At 39.3% G+C, this 6381-nt stretch overlaps 1 pseudogene; it reads left to right on the top strand.

The window, feature by feature from the left end:
- Window positions 1-39: 39 nt before the first annotated feature.
- Window positions 40-4122, top strand: LOC143565632 (receptor-like protein EIX2; annotated as a pseudogene).
- The last annotated feature ends 2259 nt before the right edge of the window (window positions 4123-6381 follow it).

Raw genomic sequence — 6381 nt, 5'->3', positions numbered from 1 at the left:
TATTTTATAAATTAATCAATTCCAACTCTTAATAGTTGTGCAGGCAACCAAAGTTGACTGCAAATTTGCAAATAAGTCAACGTCTATCATTAAGTACAAGCATGTGCGTGGCCCACAAACTTCTAAAAGAACATGGAGCGATGACTAAATCGGGTATTATTATATTTACAAGATGTTATGACTTATGATACGCCATATATCCTCCACTGTATGTGACTCTGAACATCATCTAACTCCAAAATGGAAACCAGTTTTCTTGTAATTTTTACATTCGTGTATTTCTTGCAAAGGTTTGGCACATGCGGCAACACCATGATTACGTCTTCTTCAAATGTTACATGTATCGAAAATGAGAGGCGGTCCCTTCTTGTATTCAAACAAAGCCTCTCAGACAGATATAATCTTCTGTCAACATGGAGAGGAGTTGAATGTTGTGAATGGCACGGAGTTGGGTGTGACAGCCAAAATGGTCATGTTGTTAAACTTGATCTACGAGCTAATGTGTCTTTTGACATGATAATGTCCAACAGTGAAAAACAGCAGCTTGAAGGTACGTTGAGTCACTCGTTAATGAATTTGAAGCATTTGTGTTACTTGGACTTAAGCATGAACTTATTTTCGGGAAGCATTCCTAAATTCTTAGGATCTTTTAAGCATTTGGAATACCTTAACATGTCAAGCTTAAGTTTTGAAGGAGTAGTTCCTCATCATCTAGGAAATCTCTCAAAGTTGCAATATCTTGATCTTAGGAATTCTTTTTTCATGGGAAACACCTATAGCGATTATCATCAGACCCTTCTCAATTTTATTGCCCCAGGTTCAATGTATATCAAGGATGATTTGGGATGGGTGTCTTCATTATCGTCGTTAAGGCACTTGGACTTATCAGGGATAATAATAGGTAAACATATAGATTGGTTCCATCCAGTTAACAGGCTCTCGTCTTTGCGTACATTGAACCTGGCAGATTGTGATATCAAAATCCCATCCATTGAATTTGTCAATTTTACATCTCTTAATTCACTCGATCTCTCTGGCAATTACATCAATTCCACCATTCCTGTCTGGTTATCAAACCTTACAAGTATCATGCATCTAAACCTTCAATCTAACCTAATCTACGGAGAAATTCCTGAATTTTTAGGAATGTTCAGTGCTCTTGCTTCCCTAAAACTCTCGCTAAATTCCTTTGATACATTGATACCAGATCATTTATGTAATTTGAGCAGCCTCGTTCACCTGGACCTTTCCGAAAACATGTTTTCTGGTCAAATTCCACAAGCTTTGGTCTACTCTTGAGGCTAGAAGACTTATACCTTCATTTTAATCAATTGAGTGGGAACATTCCCTTAAGTCTTGGGAAACTTTCAAAACTCAAGAATCTAGATCTCTCACTTAACTCATTGGCCGGGGTTCTTTCTGAAACACACTTCACCATGCTTAACTATCTAAATAATCTGGTTTTGTCATCGAATTCGTTAGTGTTAAATTTTAGCTCTCAGTGAATCCCTCCCTTCCAACTGCATGTATTTTATGCAGCTTCATGCAACATTGGACCCCACTTCCCGAATTGGTTTCAAACACAGACAAAACTTCAAAGGATAGATCTTTTTAACTCGAGTATTAGAGATACTATACCAGAGTGGTTTGAGAAAATTTTGTCTCATATTCTTCACTTAGATTTGTCAAATAACCAGATCAGTGGCATAATTCCGCGAATTCATTTTGATAGTAGTAACAAAATGGAGGATGGAATCCTGAAATTGAACTCAAATAAATTTGAGGGATCAATAGCTACATTTCCGTCAAATGTGAATTTATTGGATCTCTAGGATAACTTACTATCCGGAAATGTTCCTCATACGGATGGAACAAAGAACCCACGTCTGGAAGTTGTTAATCTCTCAAAAAATCGTTTTGCAGGAAGCATTCCACTACACTTTTGCAAGTTTCTTAGCATCCAGGTTTTGAATTTATCACAAAATAACTTTTCTGGAAGGCTTCCAGGGTGCTTAGGAAACTTGATTAATTTGTATGTGATAGATGTTGGAAATAACACCATAACCGGCGGTGTTCCAAGTTCATTGGGTTCTCTAGAACTACTTTACTCATTGCATTTGCAGGGCAACAAATTTGAGGGGGATATTCCATTGTCCTTTCAAAAGTTGACTCAATTAAACACTCTGGATATAGGTAACAATTTTTTCATGGGAACTATCCCTTTCTGGATTGGAGAAAAGCTATCTAACCTTGAAGTTTTGAATCTACAGTTAAATAAGTTTAAAGGCAAGATTCCGCTACAGCTTTGTCATCTCAAAGCTCTTCGATATTTAAGCTTGGCACACAAAAACATAACAGGGATAATCCCTCATTGCTTTCGAAATTTAAGTGCTATGACCACGACTTCTGTTGACGGCACTTCCGTTATGAACTATGAAGAAAATATTTTGACTTCCATGAAGGGAGGGCAGTTGTTGTACACTACGACAATAAAATATCTTAGGTCCTTAGATCTCTCAAACAACAAAATTGTTGGAGAAATTCCCGGTGCGTTAATGTACCTTGTGGGGTTGATGAATTTGAATCTTTCGGGAAACCTTCTAAAAGGACATATCCCAATGAGCATTGGAAATCTAAGGCAACTGGAATCTTTAGATTTGTCTATGAACAAGTTATCAGGTCGGATTCCCCAGAGTTTGACTAGATTGCACTTTCTAAGTTACTTGAACCTGTCTTTCAATAACTTATCTGGCCCAATTCCAGTTGGAAATCAGCTCCAGACTTTAAGTGATGCATCGATTTATGAAAGGAACAATGGACTATGCGGGCCTCCCGTTTCGAGGAGTTGCAACGGAAATGTTCTACCATACAATCATGTTAGTGAGGATGAAGATCAAGATGACACCGTAGACTTGTGGTTTTATACAGGAATGGGCCCAGGGTTTGTTATCGGATTTGTGGGACTAGTTGGGAGTTTGCACTTTTTCAAGTCCTGGAGGTCGGCTTACTTTGAGACTCTCAAAATTGTTTACGGTTGGCTAAGGAAATCAATTCTACTGAGTCTGGCTTGCCTAAGGAGGAAAGTTGTCAAATGAGGTATGTTCCCAAGCACCAGTTCATGTAATCGTCAAAATAAAGAATAATAAAAGAAAACTCATGTACAAGTTCATTTATGTTGTCACTCAACATTCCAAAGTTTACAAAACCAAGAGGTAAATTTATATAGATTTATGTTTCGTTTCATTGGTTTATCTAGTTAATTACTACTATCATTGACGTGCCTTTAAGCTAATGGTTCTACAAGAGGATACATACCAGAATAATGTGTTTTTATACATAATTTTATGCATGGATGTTTATTTAGAAATCTCCTTCGACTTCGTAATAGTGGGTAATAGTGGCAGTGCCAACCTGTTTAGTTTTCGGTTTGTGGGTAAAATAAGTCGAAACCCAAAAAAAAGTATTAGCTATGCATATTGGCATCAGCATTAATTGTTTGTATTCTGATTGGCTGCGAGTTCACATTCAAAATCAAATTCGTTCTTCAATAACGTGATATTAATGATTAGGACCTTCGTCATCCGATGTTATTTCTCTGCAAGATAAACTGATAAACATACATGTAATAAACAACTGATATCCTGAGGGTTCTAAGAATAACTGTCTTAAAAACAGTCAGACCACAAAGCAGCTCTAAATAACAAACATCTAAGCTAATCTGCAGTAAAAATAAAATAAAAATTTAAGACTAAAACAAAACTGTGTACATGATTATGAAAAGAAAATTATGCAGAAGGTAAATGAGAAATGAAAGTTTGTATTCGATAAACAAAACTGCGTACTTGATATTTATACATACCACTTAAAACCATGAACACATTTTTCCTAAATCCACACGTTTACATCTCATTAAACTCGGTAAACAAAAGACTATTGATCTCTATTAAACCCTTGCTGATTAAAGACCCATATAAATGATAATGTGCCGATCCGTGACCAGTAAACGAACCGATTAAAGCAACAATAAATTGTAGCCTCATAAAGAATAAAGAATTAACCGATTTACAAAGAATTCAAGCACCAATCAGGTTGGAGCATTTCATCGAACAGTTGGTGTGCGTCCGCAAACCTTTCAGTACAAAGTTAAAACGGAACCACGTGCATAGAGAGCAAATGGAAAGACTACCAGGTTGGATAATGAATGTGGTGACACAATTTATTAACTAATCAGCTTCTTATAACTTGTCCAATTTTACCACCATTCCGCATGCTAAATGGTGGTAATTCCGAAATGATTTGGAATTTATAAACTAGTTTAGTTAATCTTATTTTATTTCCTTTTTTATTTACTTTTTTGAAAAAAAAATAATAACACAACCTGACCGAAAAAAATCAAAACAAGTTCTGATAGGAAAGTTCAGGGAGACTTTGAGCTACGACTTTGATAGATGACTCTAAATTTGCAACAAATTGTGGACTGATCAGGTCTAATTGTCTAAACCAAAACATACGTTCCTTTATGCCCAGCCGGTTAGGTTGTACGTTGGTGATGACTGTATAGGGGCTACTACTGGGGTTCAGCAGGGAGACCCCCTTGGGCCCCTCCTCTTTGCATTAGCATTACACCCTCTTGTTCTCCGGGTACAAAATGACTGTAACCTCCCATTTCATGCTTGGTACTTGGATGATGGGACTATTATTGGTGGTGGCAACGAAGTCGCTAAAGCCCTAGACATTATCAGCTCGGAAGGGCCATCATTGGGGCTGCAACTTAATATTAAGAAAACCGAGATTTTTTGGCCAATGTGTAATGGGGTGAAAGTCAAAGATGGGCTTTTCCCTAGTGGGATTGGTAGACCAGAGAGAGGGGTAAAGCTCTTTGGAGGGGCTGTTAGTCGAGATCCCTACTTTATTAAGGAGTTGGCGAGGCGGAGAGCATCTCGTGCGGTTGATCTTATGAAACTCTTACCTTGCCTTAGGGATCCCCAGATCGAACTCCTCCTGCTTAGGTCATGCATGGGGTTGCTAAGTTGCTTTTTTAGGTTACGAACATGCCACCCCCATATGATGGATGATGCGGTATCCTGTTTTGATAAGGGGCTTCGAGAAGCCATCGAAGACATAGTTGTATGTGGAGGCCCGTTCTTTGGTGATCTTCAGTGGCGACTTGCATATTTACCGATGCGCTTAGGGGGTTTAGGCCTTCTTTCGGCTCATGATGTTGGGGTTTACGCTTTTGTAGCGTCGAGGGCTCAGTCTTGGAAGCTACAGAATCACATCTTATGGAATAGCGGAGTTGTCGACCTGGACTCAGACTACGTGCAGGCCCTGGAACGCCTTAATGGCGCTCTCACAGACTTTGACTTTGGCGGTTTCTCTAATAAGGACACCGCCCCACCAAAGCCTCAAAAAACTTTGGCGAATGCCCTTTTTGGCAAAATCGCTCAGAGTCTGGGAGAAATTTTTGGATTGTCCCCCGACAGAAGGCGGTTATTGAATGCTTACAAGGTCCTCATGCCCAAGATTTTCTGACCATTATCCCGATTGATGGCCTGGGCCAAAGCATGTCAACGGTCGAGTATAGGGCCATTCTTAAGTACCGTTTGATAGTCCCAATTTACCCAGAAGACGAAACATGTCCGATCTGCCGTAAGGCTTGCCTGGATAAATTCGGAGAGCATGCGGTTCATTGCAAGGAGATGCCTGGGTTCAAATACCGACATGATTGGGTGCGGGACGTTCTTTGGGACATCTTAAGGCGAGCTGGGATATCAGCTAAAAAGGAAGCCCCCGTAAACTTCCTTACAGACCCCACGTAAGGGAGATCCACTCTACGACCGACATATTTGCTCGTCTTTGGTTGGGCCAGGGGAAAACACGCCTGTGTTGACCTCACAGGGGTATCTCCCTTAGCTGGTTTGAGGGATAATGGGTTTGTAGCTGGACAAGTAATGAAAAGGTCTGAAACGAAGAAGGTGGAGAAACATGCTAAAGCCTGCGAAGAGAACCAACATGTTTTTGTCCATCTGGCTTTTGATACCTTTGGCTCCTTGGCACCGGAAGCTATCCGTTTTCTAACCAGGGTCCAACGGGTTGTGCATAGCAATGTGTCAACTCTAAAGGGGCAGGGGTATGTCTTTAGCAGGTTAGGGTTTGCAATTCAGAAATGGGTGGCGGCGCAGCTTGTTGCCCGCCTACCTGCTATGTTGATGTAATATCTATGTTTCTATATAATGAAAGAAGTTTTATTTTAGAATAAGTGGGAATTAATTTTTATTTACTATTATTTATTTAGTGTTAAGTAATTATTATTTTTGCATCACAAAAATAGCTTATGATATCCTCCCCTGAGTGTGAGACTTAACTTTATCCTACTCCAAA

Source organism: Bidens hawaiensis, unplaced genomic scaffold (assembly GCF_021521415.1).
Source record: "Bidens hawaiensis isolate Kalapana, Puna unplaced genomic scaffold, B.hawaiensis_p1.1 tig00022500_1, whole genome shotgun sequence".
In the NCBI taxonomy this organism is placed as follows: domain Eukaryota; kingdom Viridiplantae; phylum Streptophyta; class Magnoliopsida; order Asterales; family Asteraceae; genus Bidens; species Bidens hawaiensis.
Note: the sequence above shows the minus strand (reverse complement) of the source record. Positions and strands in the feature narration are given on the sequence as shown.